General features: G+C 39.3%; 1 protein-coding gene across 1 annotated transcript in view; it reads left to right on the forward strand.

The window, feature by feature from the left end:
* Positions 1 to 14743: 14743 nt before the first annotated feature.
* meis2a (Meis homeobox 2a) overlaps positions 14744 to 18901 on the forward strand; it is a 185715-nt gene continuing 181557 nt past the window's right edge. Inside the window, exon 1 of the mRNA XM_082516454.1 lies at positions 14744 to 15355. The gene's annotated coding sequence lies outside the window, so the exon portion shown is untranslated. The remainder of the gene's footprint in view (positions 15356 to 18901) is intronic.

Genomic DNA, 18901 nt, shown 5'->3' on the forward strand with positions numbered 1-18901 from the left:
CCCTCCTTGTAAATCTCACATTTGATGATGGACCACAGGTTCTCAATGGGGTTGAGCTCAGGTGAACAAGGAGGCCATGTCATTAGTTTTTCTTCTTTTATACCCTTTCTTGCCAGCCACGCTGTGGAGTACTTGGACGCGTGTGATGGAGCATTGTCCTGCATGAAAATCATGTTTTTCTTGAAGGATGCAGACTTCTTCCTGTACCACTGCTTGAAGAAGGTGTCTTCCAGAAACTGGCAGTAGGACTGGGAGTTGAGCTTGACTCCATCCTCAACCCGAAAAGGCCCCACAAGCTCATCTTTGATGATACCAGCCCAAACCAGTACTCCACCTCCACCTTGCTGGCGTCTGAGTCGGACTGGAGCTCTCTGCCCTTTACCAATCCAGCCACGGGCCCATCCATCTGGCCCATCAAGACTCACTCTCATTTCATCAGTCCATAAAACCTTAGAAAAACCAGTCTTGAGATATTTCTTGGCCCAGTCTTGACGTTTCAGCTTGTGTGTCTTGTTCAGTGGTGGTCGTCTTTCAGCCTTTCTTACCTTGGCCATGTCTCTGAGTATTGCACACCTTGTGCTTTTGGGCACTCCAGTGATGTTGCAGCTCTGAAATATGGCCAAACTGGTGGCAAGTGGCATCTTGGCAGCTGCACGCTTGACTTTTCTCAGTTCATGGGCAGTTATTTTGCGCCTTGGTTTTTCCACACGCTTCTTGCGACCCTGTTGACTATTTTGAATGAAACGCTTGATTGTTCGATGATCACGCTTCAGAAGCTTTGCAATTTTGAGACTGCTGCATCCCTCTGCAAGATATCTCACTATTTTTGACTTTTCTGAGCCTGTCAAGTCCTTCTTTTGACCCATTTTGCCAAAGGAAAGGACGTTGCCTAATAATTATGCACACCTGATATAGGGTGTTGATGTCATTAGACCACACCCCTTCTCATTACAGAGATGCACATCACCTAATATGCTTAATTGGTAGTAGGCTTTCGAGCCTATACAGCTTGGAGTAAGACAACATGCATGAAGAGGATGATGTGGACAAAATACTCATTTGCCTAATAATTCTGCACTCCCTGTATATGTATTGTAACTGTAACTAATTGACAACACTAAACTTTTAACCTCTTTTAGCCACATTTGTTATTGTGTAGTTTCCAGAAATGATCATCTCCAGCTTGTCTGTGAGGCACACTCGATAACTACAGTGGACTCTCAGTCATGTAGGCCAAGAGGTGTGGCTTACACAAGAGGTGTTGATTTTTTAAGGCCTGGCAGCTGAACACAACAATGCATACCTATGATTAGTGTGGGCCTGGCCTCGGAAGTCTACAACTTTTAGGCAAGCTAATTGCAGGGTGGTGAGTAGAAAAGGTGTAGTGGCTAGAGGGGAAGGAAGTGTGAAGGCCTTCAGGCGTGTTTGATGTGCTTTGAACCATCTCTCTCTTTCACTCTTTTGGATTGTTTATGTGCATACGGTATGTACCAAAGACACAAACATTTATTATCTTGCCTAATCACCCTCAAAATTCCAGTTTTGAAATCTCTGACTACATTCAAGCAGCATGAGGGGATTTTCAAGAATGTCTCCAAACAAATCCATCTCTCTTTTGAGAGAGATTTATGTGGATAAGTAGATGAGTAAAGTGTGTAAAGCTTAAAGAGCTGGTCTTGTGACCACGCACAAGGATGTTCATATGAAAGGTCAGTATGGATTCAAAGCCCTTGAGAGAAATACATCTCTAGAGTTATCAAAGTTCTGTAAATCACCAGAATTTGAACTATGTGGAGACCAACACAACTTTCTTTCTGAAAGGCATGGCCACACTGTGTGCTTTACATAAAGAGTGTTATAATAAGTTATATGTCCCATGTGTGCAGAAAAAAAAAATTAATAAATAGTAAGTGTGTTACTTCAAATAGTTTGTTTTGCTTTCTTAAATGTCTGTTTACGTGTTATGCATTCAATTTTTTGCAGCTAGGACAGTTTTTCCATTCCATTTTAGACTGACTATTACATTTAAAACTACATCAGCTCTCAAAACTTGATGCACCAGTTGGTAATGTCTCAGCTACAAAAATGGGAAACTAAATTAGTTTCAACCACAGTTCGCTTTTTCAGTATTTGAGACTCTGTTACTTCCTATTGTTTGCATGTTGTGTGTGGGCTTGACTGAAACTTGATCTTGCTGGGGAAGCTGTGTTTAGGGTGAGGTGGACAGGCCTTTGTTACTGCCTGAGGGGTGTTTATTTGGGCGGCTTCAGTTGGCTTCCCTGTAATCATCACCCAGCCCCACAGGATATAAGGGATTAATGAATATGTTGGAGGGGAAGTTACAGATGACTATTTATCATTCTCATGGGGATGAGAAGGAACGGGATGAGAGACAGTAGAAGAAGAAGTTGCAGAAGGTGCATTTGAGCAAGCGCACATATGTGGGCGTTTGTGCAAATACGATAAAAGACATAGGAAGGAAGGGTAAAAAGAGAAATCCTCTCTATCGTATCTTATTGGTCCTTCACTTTACAGTGGTAATAGTTTAACATTTTTACAAATGCAATCGTGTGAAAAAGTTTACACAGGACTCTGTGCATTCCTGTGAAAATTAAGTACACCCCATGATTCAGGAACTTGTTTTGCTACAGTTCATTGAGCTTTGTAGGCATTTGTTTCGGCACAGCCCTTATGGTATGCCTTTGACTGGACCATTGGAACACTTCAATTCTTGGGTGAACTTGGGATGTTGTTAAGAGAAAACAGCCCTTTCAAACAAGCCATATTTATTCAGTCTTTTTAAAATTGTACTGTCATAAACTTTAACATTTAACGCTGACTGCTGCCTGAGGAGTGTGTAATATAGATCTTCAGAATTATGTCATTCTACTGAGCTTTTCTGGGCTTATCCTTGGGGGGAACTTGCTGGGACATCCACACCTGAGAAGAGGGTTAGTGTTAGGCATTGTTTTAACACACACATAAATGTTCCATATCAAAATTTCTGCTTTTATAGAATAGCCACACTTGCCAATGATCAGTTAATCAAGTGAATTTGATTAGCAGAAACTGCTACTTACCCCCCTGATTTCTATGTAAGCAATCAGGTGATGGTGAAAATTTTCACAGGGCTACATTGAGTTCAGTAAAAACTGTCTTTTTCAAATGACTATGCTTAACTGTACATATAGTTAACATACAATATACAATACAAAACCACAAGCCAAGAGCCAAAGCATTTTTTTAAACTCTACAATGTTCATGATTAAGGTTTGAATCATTTGTAAATACTCTATTCTGTTTCTGTTTACATTTTAAATGGTTTCTTCAACTTTTTAAAACACTCCTGAACCATATAGCACAGCATAGAGGGAAACTGTAACCTGGTGACAAAAGGTCAGTCACATAATGTGAAACTACAACTTGATGATTTTATGGTTGTCAAGCTTTAGAAGTGCTACTCGATGGACTGTGGTATCATCAGACAGAGCCAGACTACCCTCTAGTTTCCCATTGCACTATGGATGGATGCATTAAGGAGAACTGGTTAGTGGATTTCAAGATGGCACTTAACCAATTCGACTAATTCGACATTGATACATTTGCCAAAAACAAGGGTGGATGTACAGGGGGGCAACTGCCCCCTGCTGTAGAGCCTTGCCCCCTAGCTGCACCCCCCCCCCCCCAACTTTTATGTCCTTAAAATCCCTTTCGTCTGTGCAAGATTGCTATTGTTTTGCCAGTGAGGACTGCACAGTGTGAGTTTTTCTAATTTAAAGCTTATAAAAATCACCTTGTCTTTATTTTCTTAGAAGAGATAATGATACAATAAATAGTTTAAAAGTGTTTTTGGGGATATTTTGTTGACTCCATTTGCATATAGGGGATTTTCGCATACCTCACTGAAGAGGCATGTGAAACCCTGCCTAGCTCTTTGCCCCTCATTTAAATTTTCTAGATCTGCCACAGGCCAAAAAACAAACAACAAAACACTTCCTCCACATAGTACCTGGATGTGCTGTACTGTTACCTGCTTGCATAGATGTAAGGTAGTAAAATGAAATAATCATATAGTGCATCAGGGTCTAAATATCACTGCACCTAAAGGATCAAATACTCAAAAGTTAAAGACAGATTTCATTGATAATTATTCTGCAGACCATCCCCTTTTTATTTTGGACAGACATTGCCCAGCTACATAAGATGGTAATGTAAGACCTTAAAAATGCACGTTGTAAACATTGTGTGTGTGGATGTGTGTGTCTGTCTCATGAGGGTGGGTGATTAAAAAAGTAACGATTAGTTTTCACTCTAATGTTTCCATACCACATCAAATCAGAAGAAATTGATGCCTGGAAAAACTCTGAGCCAGACATGACTCCTTATATTACTCTTCAGAAGTCTTCAGACATCTCGTCTTTTCCTAAAACATCCCTTCACTCAAAATATCTAAGTGCACTCTCTCTTTTTCACACACACACTCACACGTGGATGCACACGCGCGCACACACATTTTGCTATGAAACTCTTGTAACAATAACTCCCCCCTGCCTCCCTCCCCTCCTCAGCTTTGTAGCCCCCATCCTTCCATTCCTCTCCCCTGTGGCCACCTCCTCTTAATCCTCAAGCTCATCTGGGAACCACCAGCACTCCTCTATAAAGAAATGTATTGTGCCCAGATTATTTGATTGTTTTCAGATGTTGGACCATTCCTACACAAAAGAGGAAGAACAGGGTTTGTCCAAAGCCGTCGGCTACTAGGCCCATGGATGGACACGCCAGGGGGGGGGGGGGGGGAAAGGGATCGGCGTGGGGCTCGGGGAGCGGACACACGAGTCAGGAAGTGACCCTTGCAATGCAAGATTACAAACAAAGTGCTCTCTCAACTTCTGCAGTCCCTGCTGTGGAACATACCACTTCTGCGACAGCCAAGGGGGTGGCGCTTGAAGGAAGAAGGAAGGAAGGATCGTTTCAGCCTACTCTTTCTCCTTAATGCTGCATCCATTCAGCGAGTTTGCTAGAGGGAGTAGGCGGGTCTGGGGTAGTCGGGCCAGGAAGGCACTTCACTGATGAAAAGTCAGCACATGGAAATGGATGAGAAGTGGGCTTGCGGGTGGAAGGGTGGGTGGGGTGGTGGGGGATTGGCTTGCAACCAGCAGACATGAACTGGGATGTAAAGGGGAAGAAAGGGAGGGAGGTGAAGGATGAAAGGCAGGGAATGAGAAAAAGGATAAGGGTAGTGATTGGGAATGTGAGAATCTGGAAAGTAAGCGTAACACTGAGGGAAGAATCACAAAGACTAATGGTCTGATTCAGGGCTTGTCGAGCACTGGAGTTCTCTGCCTGTCAAACAGCATGAAGCAAACAACCTTTTTCTTTGTCTGAGGGCGAAACATTGTATAAAGGAAGCAGCCCGTTGAAACTGAATAGAGCTTTTGTCCTGAGGTTGTTGTGCCTTTGCATTTGAACAAGCCTCTAGATGATTAAAATAATCCTCATCATAAGGCTCCATTTCCTCACATTAGTCTACTTAAGACTTCATCCGGTTTCTTAACAAGTAACTGGATTTAACTCTTTAACTTGCTGCGCATCCTTGACAGTAGAAGATTCTTGTCACATCCCCCCAATCTGTGCTGGAATTGTCCAATTAAAGACAAACTGACATTTTCTGTTTGATTTCTCTCAAGTACAGAGAGGACAGAAATGAAGCAAATCTCTGATAAATAAAGAAAATACCCGGATGGACAAGCACACACACACATGCACACACACACTCCACCCCCGTCTACACTGTCATGAGTGACTCACAGCGCATCGCAGCACCGTATGAACTTCAAAAAGAGGCTGGCTGTACATTCACAGTGTATTCAAACCCCTGCTCTTTAAATAGCTCAGCCTCCTCCAAACAGAAATATACATGCATTAAAAATGATTGACTCACACGAGAATTAAAGAAGCAGAGATAATGTCGTTACATTGTGTAGCGCACGGCAGCAGTGCTGCACAGACAATGCTGGTTTGTCTTGGTCAAAGCCAACATTTGTTCATGTAGGCAAGGCAGCACATGTCTGTTCTAAACACTGTTCTTCTTCTTATTATTATCATATGCAGACAAAGTTCCATGACATTTGCATTGTCACAGCTTTTATTTAATTTAATTTTAATTTTTTTTTCATTAAATGTTAAACTTTGTTATCACCTGTAAGCACTTACATGCACACATGCCTACGCATGCTGCGTTTGTGACTGAGCGTAATTGTGTGTTTTTAAGCCAGGTAGTGTTTGTCTAAATGTGAGTGTGTGTGTTCTGGAATGCACCTGCCCTGATAGGCAGGCAGTGGAATGCTGAATACTGTCTCTCACCCAGGGAGGCAGGGCTGGAATGTAGCCTAGGCCCTAATTCTTCTCTTCACTGCACAGGAGAGTTGCATGTTCACATGCTCACACACACGGATACGTGTCCAATCCTTAGTCCTGGTTTTGCTCACGGTGAAGGTTGCGCGTGCACCTATGTGCCCGAGAGCGTGTGTTGTGGCTGGGTGAGGGGTGTAAATGCGCTTTCCCACGAATGTGTGCGTGTTTCACTTCAACAAACTTTCTTTAGCGTGCAACCTGAGAGCAATTAATTTTTCCTTTTGAGCGGGAGCTGTGTAATTTTCATTGCTTCACGCATTGTTATTAAGTCGTTCCATGGGGCTGCAAATTCCAACCAACAAAGCAAGCTTGCTGCTCCTTTTAAAACTTGCCAGATCCACTGCCCGTTTACTTCAACCCCCTCATATTCTTATACACTCCACTGAAGTTCACGTACTTAACACTACCACAGTCAGTGTCATCTCATTTTATTACAGAGCAAAGAAATCTAGATGAAAAATCCAACCTAAATGCTGATTTTGCTGCAGAAACAATCAGTTTCATTATATAATACATCCACTCATGTATAATACAGCAAATAGTGTAGCTCTCTGACAGCTGTACAAGATTTACACAACTAAACATTAAAATGAAAGTAAGCAATGATCTAAACTTTCAGTTTGGTCCAAACAGGAGTGACTTCATATACAGTGCACCTACATTGTTGTACTCTATATGAAATCCTACCCATTTACTTCCTGGCCCTCAACCATGCCTACAAGCAGATCCAACTTCATAGCACTCACATCAAAGAGTTAATTAAAGAGGTAGGAAGTATGGGGGAAACTGGCTGTTATAGTTTATATGTCTTTCACACCTCAGCACACGTGCAAACTGGAAAACTAGGTCTCTTTATTTATATTGATTGATTAGTGTTTCCTTAAGTGGTATGGGTCCTTACAGGGTCCTGACTATCACGTTGAAGTTCAGTCCTCTAAGTAGTCAAAATGTGTCAAAGGGGTTTGGAGTTGGCGTTTAGTTGGGCACAACGTTTTTCCCAGTACTGCTATCAAAAACCTCAGAGGCTTTGTTTCCAGTAAGGTTGGCTGCTGGGGAGAGACTATACCACAAAACCAATCACATGCTTTCAGTCAAAAGTCCCTTGACATGATTTCAGAAAAAGGAAAACAACAGTCATCTACTCAAAATTAACTTATTATTATTATTATTATTTTTTAAAAAAAAGAGGAAATCTTAAAAAGAAGAAAAGAAAAAAAAGATGGTCCACATAGTGCTGTCATTCAGAGCACATTTACTGCATGGTAGTCTTGAGACTCGCAGGGCCAATTGATTTTTGCGTTGCTTTTTTTATTTCTTCAAATGGGACAAATAAACAGGAAATGTGTGAGGGGGGGGGGGGGGACATTGATGAGGGTGAATGGAGGAAAACAGGAGACGAAGGGGTGAAAGTGGTGGGGATAGTTCTAGTATTAGAGAGTGTTGCACGGATTCTCACCACAGCCTGAAACCAAAATCAGAGCGTTTCCATTCAAAATGAAAGTTACTTGATGTGGGCCGGCAGTAACAATAGCCCATGTGACAGGGCCCTGGGGTCACACGGACATAGCTTCTGCCATGTCTCCTTGTGTATTACGATTACTATGTTTACCTGTATACAACATAGATTTTTATTTTGTGATAAATTCTGGCTTTTTGTACTGTGTTTATATCTTTATGCAGTTGATCCTAAGCTCCTTTAATTGTATGTACTTGTGATGGATTGTTTCTGCATGTGAGTAGATGTGGATGTGTAACAATGTAGGTGTGTGAATAAACAGGCAGCAACCTTGTTGCTAGGTGATTTAAACCGCTTCGCAGTGCTTTCTTTTGGCCTTTGCTGCCACCAAGTGGCTGCGCATAAAATTGCAAGTGTTGCTTATCATGCGCTACAAAACGCAACGATCAGTCCAAGTTTGTGAACCAGGCTGTTTAATTTCACTTCTTTTCTTAGATAACTTTATTTTCTCCTATCAGTTTACACTACATTGACATCGTTGTTTTTTAAAAAAAATCTAAACATGGCAAATGGCCTGTATTTGTATAGCGCTTTACTTAGTGCCTAAGGATCCCAAAGCGCTTTACACTACATTCAGTCATACACCCATTCACATACTGGTGATGGCAAGCTACATTGTAGCCACAGCTGCCCTGTGGCGCACTGACAGAGGCGAGGCTGCCGGACACTGGCGGCATCGGGCCCTCTGACCACCACCAGCAGGCAATGGGTGAAGTATCTTATCCAAGGACAACGACCGAGACTGTCGGAGTCAGGGCTCGAACCGCCAACCTTCCGATTACACGAGGAACTGCCAACTCTTGAGCCACGATCGCCTGAAAGGGCCAGTCTACATCCGAGCACCGTAGAAAGCGTAAGAAAAAGCCCAGAGTGCTTAACAGTCTCAACAACTTTTAAGCAGTGGCACCCCCTTGTGGTTGAGTCTAAGAAGATATTTTGTTAATTTTATCCATCTGACAGATTTGGATATTTTCCCATATCCCATTCTAATTTTTAATCGGATTTTAAAAATTGAATTACATTATCCCATTACAAAAAACAAAATGCCTTTTATAAAATATGAAGCTAGTTGTGCAAAATAAAATACACAGGTTGGCTTGTATATTTTATTTGGCTGTCTTTGTCTTTGTCTTTGTGGGGTTTTTTGTTGTTGTTTTTTTTTTTGACAGAACAACAACAGCACAGGACATGGACTGAAACAGACAGAAGTGGGGTAGACTCTGCGGTATTAGGATGCAAATGAAACAAATGAGATCAGAATGAACAAGGTTTAACACCATCAATAATGTCATCTATGGTAAGGGGAAAAAATCATCATGACATATATAGATTTAGCAGATTTTTACAGTGGATGCTTTCCCTGATGCGACCCTAAAGGGATTTGTTTCTAACCAAACACCTTTTGATGTAAAACACTACACCATTGAGCCATTCATGAAAAATAAAAAAACAAAATATCAGAATTACATAAGTGTTTAGACTTTGTCATACCAAGCTGTGGTGTATCCTGCTTCTATCACTGGTCTTTAATAAACAGCTGTGCCTAACTGGACATAAATAGGAAATCTGGATACCTGTCTATCTAAAATGTTAAAGCTATTTTGGATTGAAATACCAACTCATGGTTACAGTGTTTTTGCAGTATTAAAATGCCCAAGAGCACATTATCTCCATAGTTCTTATTTGAAAGGAGGTTGAACTCACAAACAGCCAAACTGAAAAACTGGGGATGACATTCACAGCTATGACCAGTAAACAAGAACCCACTGTAAATAAGATCCAGGGTTACCTTGTGGAGATACAGCTGTGGTCAGAAGTTTGAATGCAGTCATCACAGGCCTGAATGTTAGTTCCTTTGAACAGTTATTTTTACAGGGTGGGATGATGATCTTTAATAGCTATAAAAACAAGAATCGCTTGCGCAGCTTAGAATTTATTTTTTATTTTCTCTGATCCACACCCGGTCAAAAGTGTACATACAGGCTCAAATATTTACATACACTCACTTAAATCCTCTAACTTCTTGTTAGTAATCATGATTGACTACAACTCTGAGTTTCTCTTTGCTAGCATAAAAACGGATTTTGTAGTTAAACTATGACAGAAAATCGCAGATCTTTGGGTATAAAAGCCTCATATTACGCTTTAGGAAAATCTGATAGGCATTTTCTAGTGTTCTCTGACAGATTATACAACAGTAAAAAAATATGGTAGCTTATATAGCATATGAATATAGTTTCAACTTATTTAAAACATGGATAAATATGTGATCACATGATAAAATAAAATTTATATTATTCAAACCATATATTTTGAATGCGAAAACAAAAATAAACACCTCAAAGGTGTAATTTACAGTGAATACTATGTGAAAGCAACTACAAATAGCCTGAAATGTTCCATTACATTTTAATTCCATTTTTCTATTGAGAAAACAGCAATAATAACACTGGAGCCTTCATGATACAGCTACAGTGACAGATACCTACCAGAATACCAGTCATCAACTATAACAAACATTAAATGTTGTTTTAGTTTCCTTTCACATTGTCTAAACACACCTCTTTACGGTTAATGTTAAATGTCTGATAACCTCGAATGATATTATTTAATGACATATGTCAGTTTTCAGAGCATGGCAGATGACAGTGATCCAAGTTCAGCTTCACAGTCATACAAGCACAAGAAGCTATTCAATCTGAAAGTAGCAAGATGACGTGAAAAATTTACCTTTAAAAAATAAACTTTGCCAATATCTTGAGATTGGAGATGCTCACCTCCTTCAAATTTCACATGATCAGAAAGGATCCTAACGTGTGTTGGTCTACTCCTAGTTACTAGCTGCTTTATGAAGCAAAGCATCTATCTATCTATCTATCTATCTATCTATCTATCTATCTATCTATCTATCTATCTATCTATCTATCTATCTATCTATCTATCTATCTATCTATCTATCTATCTATCTATCTATCTATCTAAAGACATACACAGATAATAAAACACACAACAAAACATTATCAGTCATGGATTGGCCTCAACAGAGCCCCAGCACCCATAGAAAAGCCTTCAGCTTTGTCCTCAAGAATTATTCCTGATGGTTGCTTGAAGAAATTACAAGTTCAAGCTGTGATGAAGAATAAAGTTGGTCATACCAAACATTGACTGTCAAGCTTGCTAGAATATTACTAACTTCTGGCCTTGCCCTATAAACTGTATTTACATTTGCACATATTTTGATAAATCACTGCACCTATTTCCCATTTTCCCATAACATGCCAACTGTGAAAAGAAAAATAACAGTAAAGTATTGGAAGTTTTCTCCTTTCTCTCTCCCTTTGTCATTCTTTCTTTCTGTAAGGTTTCTTAACCACTTATCCCGTCCAGGATCGCAGCGTGGGCGGGGTTGGTGATGGTGGTGACTGGAGCCCCTCTGAACTGTCACGGGGGAAGAGGTGGTGTACACCCTGGGCAGATTTGTCAGACTATCACAGGTCCAAGGCTGACAGACCTACAGTCTACTTAGAATCACCAGTTAACCTAACAAACAGGTCTTTAAACTGAGGGAGGAAGCGGGAATGGAAAACCGTGCTGCTGTAGGGCAACAGTGCTAACCACCGCAACAGCCTATAGCCTATTATTATATTAATAAAGTTCTCTTCCACCCCTGCCCTCTACAGTGTGCAGAGAACAGCTTTTCCATCCCTGCCACAGAAGACACATAGAGGGTGGGTAGTGTCACATTAATTAAGTGCAACACTGAACACTGTAGCCTAGCTCACACCAGTTGTGACAGCTGCTGGTCTAGTGGGCTGAACAATTTTTCCATCATAAACCAGAATTAAGTGCAGACATGTTAAAGCTAATTTTCAAACTGACATGAAAGAAGTATTTGATTTTTGATGGTTTATCTCCTTAAATTTACAGTAAAGTTAACTTTTTGAAAACGTATTCAACATTGGCTTTATTTTTACGACAAACAGTTTTTCAGTCACTAGATTAAGCAAAGAGCTCCTACCGTAGAGAAGCAACACAAATAGACAAGTTGTAAAGATTGGTAAATGGCCTGTATTTGTATAGCGCTTTTCTAGTCCCTAAGGACCCCAAAGCGCTTTACACAACCTGTCATCCACCCATTCACACACTGGTGATGGCAAGCTACAATGTAGCCACAGCCACCCTGGGGCGCACTGACAGAGGCGAGGCTGCCGGACACTGGCGCCACTGGGCCCTCTGACCACCACCAGTAGGCAACGGGTGAAGTGTCTTGCCCAAGGACACAACAACCGAGACTGTCCAAGCCGGGGCTCGAACCGGCAACCTTCCGATTACAAGGCGAACTCCCAACTCTTGAGCCACGATCACCCCTTGTTAGAAAGAAACACAGTAAGATGACTTTATCAGAGACAAACAGATGTTTATGGATGGAGAGAAAACTTCGTATGAATTACTGTAAATATACTAAGCCCACACCCTACCACGTAAAACGCACATCTGTCTCCTCAAGGCGTGTCACTCGTGCTTTGATCACCGCGATCCGCTCATCCTGTCGCCGTGAAGGGATGAGTGTCACTGTCATTTAACACACCACCTTGGAAAGAAACACAGCAGTGTGTAGCTCAGATATTTATATGTGAATTCACACGCAGGAAATATGATTCCACCATCAATGCTGTCAGGTTGTGGCATCTTCTTGGCAGAATATTTATCAGTTGAATTAATATCTGGCATCAAAATTATGCTAAAGAATTTCCAAACTTCTCCTTTACTGTATCTATTTGTTCGAAGTGTACTTTTAAAGCTTGATGATTGAAAGTGAGTGTGTGAACTTCTTTGAGCTTGCTAACCATGATGTTGAAGAGGGTGTGAAGCATGCCAGCTGCGGAATAACCAATCAGTGGTGTTCAGTGAAAACATGCAGAGAAATGCAACCAGGTGAGCTATTTATAGAGGAGATGCAGACACGACTGTTGACTGTGAGACTGCCTTGATGTTTGAGTCATCACAAATCAACATCATTCTGTTTAGTTCTTTGGTTTCCCTTTGGTGTTTGCTTGAGCTAGAGGTTACAGAGGTTGGCACTGCACAATGCTTTAAGTAGTATTATATTCTCTACCTGGCTGACTGTAAGTGCCAAAAATAGAAATATTGTTTTTAGATTTTAGTAAAGAAAAAATGGAAAAACAAAGAACGCTGTGCTTCTTTATCTTTGCTGACTAATAATTCATTTCTTGTTCTGATGCTTTTGCTTGCTTCATTATCTTTTCTCTTTTAGAAAAACATTTTCAATACTATTCAATACATTGCTCTCACGCTGGAAGTAGTGAGATGGTAGGGGAATAGGCTAGTTACCATTTTTATTAAAATCTGTCAGTTGAAGGGATTTTTAAAATTCTAAATAAACTGGAAACTCAAAATTATGGATTAAAGAATTCTTTTTTTTTTTTGCTGGTGTGGGATTAAAATTTATGTATGTTATGGACAAACGGATTCATGGAGTCAAGCCATGAAGCTCCTGGCGTACTATTTTGTTCTGATGTTAATGCAAGATGAAGTTTGGAACTCTGCATTTAGCAGAACTGAGTCAGCAGAGTGTTGGTGACTTTTAGGGATTTTTGTGCAATATGTGTGTGTTGGCATATTACACAGCAACCCTGCTCTGTAATGTCATGTAGTGGGCTACTTTGAGGATGAGTTGTTGTGATTCCCAATGTGGGTATACATTTTTATGTGATTATAAAACTTATCTCACAGCACCAAGTATATATTGCGACACCGTGCATTTATATTCCCTAAAGTGGATAACAATGACAAGGCCAAACATATCTGAGAGTGAGAGCTCCCTCCAATGATGATTTAATTGCTTGTTATGTTATACTTTTTCTTAATATTTCCAGGAAGAAGACTAACTTTCTGCTTGAATTTGACTTCTGCAGTATCACTGTATATAATGCTGTGCCACTACTATTACCTTAGAATACTGCTGCTTGCACGGCAAAAGATCCACACTACAAATTAAGTATATTGTCATCAGTGACTGTAATTCAAACTAAACATGCCCTTCACTTTATTTGCACTAATAGATGCTGTTTCCTGCGAGCTGGAATCACTGATAAAATGTTCAGTATCTTTTTCTATCTTCATAAATAACATTACTGCATATTTCTATGAAATATTGTGATATAATTTTGAAACTATATTGCTCACTTCTAAAGGCTTCCACTTTAAAATAATAGCACTTAAGAGTTGATTTGGGGGACATCTAGGATGAGAAGAATATGGAGGCACTGCTAAAGTTAATTAGGTCAATATCAGTATTTATCCTGAGATTTCAGATGCTGTGGACACTTAACTCTTTTAACTTTTAACTCTGTGGTCCTTGTCTCATAGAAGTAAATCATACAATCTGTAGGTGTTTCAGAAAGCTTGGTCAAGTGGAAAGCAGCACTTTGCGCCATCATTTATTTTCTCATCACAAATGTGGATGAGTATTTTCCATCGTAGGACCAATGCTCCAGTGTGTATACACACAGAGGAAACTCCAGCTGTGATTTGGTTTTATGCTACCTTGAACAGTGGGCTGTTTATTTTTTCTCAGGACTTCCAGCTCAAAGTAGAACTTTCAAGGATATTTTAATAGTCGAGGATGCGGTTCATGCTCTTAAACTATAAAAACAATGGATTCAAAGCATTCAAAAATCAAAGATTAGCAAATAAATTATACCCTACACTAAGTTACAAATAGCACAAAAAGAGCATGCCCATTGTCGCAAATGTGAAATTTAGTCTCTCACAAAATAATTAGACCATTTTGCATTTCATGATGGCTTCTTTCAGATCCCCCACAGGGTGCACATCGGCAGATTAATCCATGTATTCGGGTTTTATGCTAGATGCCATTCCTGACACAACCCTCCCAGGGATTTGTGTCTATTTTTTGAGTCAGGGATATTTCACGTGTTAGCGAAATCTGGTAACCAATGCAAAAATAAATATTATAAAATATTTGGAAACTGGCCTTTTCCCTTTATGGATTGATGTAGGATTTCAGCTGCTCAGCTAGCTATCTGGTCAGCTGCTCATCTTAGCTAGCTAGCTAGCTAGCTAGCTATTATCAAGAATATTTTTGGTTTTACAGTTTTTGAAATATGTTGTCAGTGGGTTATGGATCCATGTCAGTTTAGCAATAAGAATCACGGTGACTTAAAAAAGATTCAGCTATGAATTTTTAAGAGAAGGAAGCAGCAGGGAGAATTTCATGGATCCAGGAGTTAACGTGGGTCACAACTGCTTTCCTGCATATTTCAAGATGTCAGTGGGACAGTTTGCCCTGTTGTTGGCAGAGATGGAACCACATCTGAGGAAGCAGAGAAATACTTTTAGAGAGCCCACTGATCCGGAGTAGCTTCTAGCTACGTGTCTAAGGTAAAACATTTTTTTCTATTTACTATTTCCTATCCTTGTGTATTCAGTGTGTTTTGCGCTACAAGTCCACTGTTGCCAAATGCAGCGGTCTGATTGGTCAGAGCTGTTCATTTGAATGTGAAAAATTGAGCATGATTCGGTAAAAATAAAAGCTCCAAAGTCATCCTGTGAAGTTTTCATGTTTGGTGAGATTTTATTTTTCACTGTATGATAGCTTTCACTGCGGATGTATCTGATAAGTTGACTTGCAGTGTTGCCAACTTAGCGACTTTGTCGCTATATTTAGCGAGTTTTCAGACCCCTAAAAAAAGACGTGAAAGCGCGTATCGCTTTTACTCTCAACAAGCAGCGGGTGCTGTAACGCAGTCAGTTCTTCTTTTACTCTTATGCTGTTTTGTGGATCACAAGGTTTAAAACTACTTATAAACACACACACAAAGTAACTCCACCAGAGTGCCTATTTCGGGTCACTTTTGCCGGTCCAAGCCCGGGTAAAGGAGCAGGGTTGGAATTGTGACATTAAAAAAACAATAATTGCTAAAAGAAATTTAATTTGTAGTTCTAAATAAACTCTAAATGCATTTAGGACGTTTTTTACTCCCTTTATGTCTCTTCCACGATGTTATTTCTCTCTCCAACAACATAGGTTACAATTAGATTAGCATGACCAATTATGCAAATTAGGCGATGACGTCATTTAGCGACTTTTAGGACAACCAATAGCGATTTTCCTTACTGAGGAGTTGGCAACACTGTTGACTTGGCCATTAAGTGTTGCTGGCTAGTCAGCACCAAGAAATATTTGTAGCTTGAATTAATTATTTTCATTTTATTAATGTCCAGTTGTGAGCCATCTCCCTCTATCTCAGTGCCTGCACATTTGAAATTAGCAAGGTAAACATGGAAAATATGCCTGTATAGTATTATTAAAAATGCTCTGACTCTAAAATTTTCCAAATGTGCTATGTTGTTGTTTTCAACTATCATTATACTAATTGGACTTTGATGCTAATATCTTTAAAGGTTCATGTAGTTCAGATGATCAAGTCCGTTAAAATATTAGTGACGTAAAAATAGTTATACTGGGTAACAGTGTTTCATGGCATCTTTTTATATGTTTCTTTTTACTTTCTAAGGTTTTGATGAATTAAATGTAACATCTTTGAGAATATTTAGTAGAAACTGTTCTGATTTCTATTGGGTTCTGGTGGAAAATGTGGTTGCCAAGAAAATATGCAAATACGGTTGGGTGGCAGTAGTTTGGCTTCACAGTTAATACAGCTTTCAAATAGACAAGTATTTGTTTATCAAAAGAGAGATTTGGATTCATTTAACTGTTTTGTTTACCCCTGGGGCATCGAGACTTGCTGACATAAACTACTAGATAGGCGATTTAGCACTGAGCTATTTTTTTTGTTCTTTTTTAAAGCTTTTAAAATTTGTTTGGTAAGTTATTTTTTCAATATTTTCTGCATTTGTTTAAAACTTTAATATGCCAGCCTTTTCCTGTGTCTATAATTAAGGTTGTCATATTAAGTTTTAAACATTAAACACACATAATCAATGGCAACTTGATTAGCTATGTAAGCAAATATCTAATTAACTATACAAATGGCAACAGCTCAATACATTTAGGCATTCAGACATAGTCAAGACAAAGTTCAAACTAAGCATCAGAACAGGGAAGGTGATTTAAATGAATTTGAATGTGGCATGGCTGTTGGTGCCAGACGTCTTTTTAGAGATAAATAAACTAACATAGACATAGTTAACTACACCTGTTCAACTGCTTGCTAATGCAAATATCTAATTTGCCAACCATATGGCAACAGCTCAGTGCATTTAGGCATTTTGAAATGATCAAGACAACCTGCTCAAGTTCAAACTTCAGCATCAGAATGGGGAAGAAATGTGTATGGCTATTGAATGAAATGTGGTATGGCTAATCTAGGTTATGGTTGATCTCAGTATTTCCCAAGCTGCTGATCTACTTGTATTTTCACGCATAACACTCCCTAGGGTTTACAGAAAAGGGTCTGAAAAAGAGAAAATGGCACCAGTAACCCAAATAACTTATACTTTCAGCTGAAGTATGCAAAAGAGCTCCTCTGAATCCACAACATGTCAAACCTTGAAGCAGACGGGCTACAGCAGCAGAAGCCAACAACAGGTGCCACTCTTTTCAGCTAAGAACAGAAATGTGAAGCTACAGTTTGCATGGGCTCACAATAGAAGATTGGAAAAACATCGTCTGATCTAATCACTGTTGATTTCTGCTGCGTCATTCAAATGGTAGGGTCAGAATTTGGTGTAAAACACATGAAAGCATCGATGATTCTTGCCTTGTTCAGGCTGCTAGTCATCTAATGGTGTGGGTGATATTTTCTTTGCACGTTATGGACCCCTTCATACCAACTGGGCATTGTTAAAACCCCACAGCATATGTGAATACTGTTTCTTACCATGTCAAAGGTAGGCCAACCTGGTTCTAGCCAGGTGTGACTGTTGAAGTGACTGGTGAGACTACATTTAGAGTCTTTGTGTTGATAAGCTGGAACTTTTACAGTACTCAGTCTGCACTGGGAGGTTTGCCAGTGTGCTCATCTAACAGTTGGCCCTGTGGATTTTGATTATTGGAGACAATTAAAAAAAATCTTATAATAAAGAAATCAAAAAACATAGAAACAATAAATAAATAAACAAACAAACAAACAGTATAACAAAAACTGAAAACTCCAAACTGATTTAGAATTACTTTTAATATTAGAAATTAAAAGAAAATGGTAAGAATATGAATATAGTGTAGCATTATTCAGATCAAAGACCTAGAACATGCATGTGATTTATAAATAATAATAATAATTATAATGAAAGCACAACACAAAGCCATGACAAATATTATACATTTTTTTATAATATTATTATATAATATTTGCCCACCCCAAAAGGACTATTGTGCTCCAAATTGTGCCAAGTCTTTAAATGCCCCCATATAAATCGAAAAGTGGAAGCCACAAACAAGCAAGGCAAGTCTCAGCACTCTGTTCTACAGAGGTCTCACATAGGGCACATAACACTACAGTGTTTCTCATGCACAAATGTTTTTATTCACTGATCTCTCCCCAAAACTTACTTTCTATCACAAACCTGTGTTTTATTATATAACTTACTTTGAATGCACTATATCAGCTTACGCAAGCTTGATGAGACTGTAGATTTGCATGGTAGCAGATACTAACATATAACATATATTCATTGTTAATTAAGGATATTTATACATGCAAAGCACTTAACTATTATAAAAAAATTTTTTTAACAAAAGCAGCATTTTTGTTCTTGTAGCTGTTATAGCTACTCATAGTGATAACACATTTATTGTTTATTAATATATGTTTAGATTACACAATTCTGAAAAGTCTTAAATTTTGTTCCAGCAGGCATTTTAATGAAATCAACTGCAGAACAGAGACGGCTGACATTGATAATGAACACCATGTATTCTCAGCATGTAATAAGATTAGGTACATATCTTTGTTTTTCTTTCTT

This window comes from Aulonocara stuartgranti (assembly GCF_965226115.1).
Source record: "Aulonocara stuartgranti genome assembly, chromosome: 19".
Taxonomy (NCBI): Eukaryota; Metazoa; Chordata; class Actinopteri; order Cichliformes; family Cichlidae; genus Aulonocara; species Aulonocara stuartgranti.